The sequence below is a fragment of the Pristiophorus japonicus genome, chromosome 33 (assembly GCF_044704955.1).
Source record: "Pristiophorus japonicus isolate sPriJap1 chromosome 33, sPriJap1.hap1, whole genome shotgun sequence".
Classification (NCBI taxonomy): Eukaryota; Metazoa; Chordata; class Chondrichthyes; family Pristiophoridae; genus Pristiophorus; species Pristiophorus japonicus.
The window spans coordinates 6,990,803-6,993,454 of NC_092009.1; the positions used below are offsets into that span (position 1 = coordinate 6,990,803).

General features: G+C 45.1%; 1 non-coding gene across 1 annotated transcript; it reads left to right on the plus strand.

The window, feature by feature from the left end:
• Positions 1-264: 264 nt before the first annotated feature.
• On the plus strand, positions 265-337 carry trnak-cuu (transfer RNA lysine (anticodon CUU)). Its single transcript has one exon. It is a non-coding gene; the product is annotated as a tRNA-Lys (tRNA).
• Positions 338-2,652: the final 2,315 nt, after the last annotated feature.

The window sequence follows — 2,652 nt, forward strand, 5'->3', positions numbered from 1 at the left end:
TCAGTGGTGATGTCGCACATTACCAGGGAGACTTTCAGGGTGTCCTTTTAACGTTTCCGCTGTACTTCTTTGGCTCGTTTACCCTGAAGGAGCTAATCATAAACACGTAAGAATTCGGGGCCGGAGTTGGCTATTCGTCCCCTCGAGCCTGGTCCACCATTCAAGAAGACCCTGGCAGTTCTTCAACAGCAAGATTCAACATCTGGGGCGGAGCCAACAGGCAACCTGACTGCAATGAGTGATAAAAACCTGCGTTGGGTAGAAGCCTGGCTAGCTCAGTCGGTAGAGCATGAGACTCTTAATCTCAGGGTCGTGGGTTCGAGCCCCACGTTGGGCGATTGAATTTCTTTTCATTTAATGTTGCTTTCATGGAAAACCTCTGACCGAAAGGGCACAAAACAAAAATGTTCCTTTCAAAGTCATTGAACTCCGAAATTTCACCGCACCACGAATCTCCTGAATCAGATGCCTTGAGTTTTGCCGACTCAATCCATGTCCCTTTGCAATGTTGTGCTCCCACCCACACTATGATATGTGTCACTAACTTATCGAATCATGGAATGGTTACAGCACGGAAGGCCATTCGGCCAATCGAGCCCGTGCCGACTCTCAGCGAGTCCCACTCCCCCGCTCTTTCTCTGTAGCTCTGCAATTGTTTTTCCTTCAGACCCTTATCCAACTCCCGTCTGAAAGATAAGATTGAATCTGCCTCGACCGCCCTTTCAAGCCGTGCATTCCAGATCCTAACCACTCGCTGCTCAATGGCCATCTCCTGTTCCGATGTGTAAAGTCTGTGAAACACGAGATCAATTCCTGCCAAACTCACAGCCTTCCGAAATATAGCACCATCATTCTATTCTCGTAAAACCAGCTCCTGAAGTATCGGCCAGCACTGTAGGTTAAAGCTCTGGTTTTATACCTAAGATTACTTTAACTGTAGTGTTGTGGTTATCACGTTTGCCATACACGCGAAAGGTCTCTGGTTCGAGCAAGGGTGGAAACATTATTTTGGAGACTATTTTTGCTGTGAAATAAATTGAACAAAAGTCGCCCCAGGTTCCTTGTCGCATGAGCACTGAACATTTTAAACCAGTCTCCAATAATACAGAGTGAGTAAAATAAGATAGGGGAGAAAACTTCATCAATTATTCAAAATCCTTAAATAATTAAAGTTCAGTTATTGAAGTTTCCACTGTCCCTCAGTAGCAATTCTACAAAACAACGCTGTCGGTTAATGAGTAGGGAATAAAACAAATAATCTTCATCCATCCCCATCCCCCGACACACAGTTTAATTAGTTGCATGTCATTATTTTAAAGATTTTGAATGAAAGAGTTACTTTCTGAATCTGGGCTCCCTCTGTGAGCACCGCACCACGAAACGAGCAGGAAACACATTGAAGAGTTTACCACAATTGCTGACATTTCTTAGCTTTTTTCTTGTGTTTTTTCAGCTCTTCCTCCTTTTCAGCTCCTGACAGCTGATATTGCTGTGATTAAACCTGATCACAATGCAATGTCTGTCTCACTGTTTCCCCGGTGTCAGGCAGCGATACGCCTGCTGCCCTCATTTATTTCATGTGACAGGACACAAAAGTTCAAAATCAACCTGCAGGTAGCCACACACAGCACTGAATAGGCAAGATGGCCGTTCTGTGTTCAGGTTATTGTCTCCTCTGGAGATGTGGGTTCAAGTCCCACTTCTGATATTATTTTTGAACCAAAAACTAATGTGCGATAAAATGGAACAAGAGCAGTCCGAGGTGCATTGTCAAATGATGCAAGCGTTCTCGGATCCGGACCAAAGCTCCCCACACACCGAGCACAGGCTCAGGAAAACGCCGGGGGAGAGGATATCCCGGTCACTGGGCCTTCCAGTCACACTGAACAAGTGCCCGGTCTGAAACTTTCCAGAGCAATAACTTGTAACTGAAACTTCTACCATTCAGGATGGCCAAGCGGTCTCAGGTGCTGTGTTCAGTTCACAGTCTCCTCTGGAAATTTGGGCTAAAATCCCACTCCTGACATTCAGTGTTTTTAATTGCAAACTCATTTGTTTGACACCACTCTGAAATGCTTTGGGACATCCATCGAACTTAATAAAATGACCCCACTTCAAGTGCAAACAATGATATCAAAGTTACTTCTCAAACTGGGAACCGATCCTGGTTGGCTGTCGCGAAAGGAATGGTTTTGTGAAGCATTGAAATGTGCCCTCGAAATATCTCGCACTGCTAATTTAAAAACACGGTTATAATTTGTTTCAGTGCAAAAGAAGGCAGGCTCGAAGGGCCAAATGGCCGACTCCTGCTCCTGGTTCTTGTGTTCTGATACAGAGCACAGAATAAATGATTAAATGATCAACTCTCCCTCAGTTCGCATTTCTTTCATTGTGCAAAAGAAGATTATGGGTTCATTTATGATGTTTTCCTGGGAAAGCACCATAAAAGTTTACGGAAAATAATTCACCCAACATGGGGCTCTATCCCACGACCCGGAGATTAAGAGTCTTATACTCTCCATACTGAGCTAGCCGGGCCTGCATAAATTGCATCTTCCTGTCGCTGATTGCTGCCAGGCGCCTGTTGGCATCGCCCCGTGGGTTTATCTCGAGCTTCAAACCACGAAACCGGTTCTCCTGAATTTCAAGGCT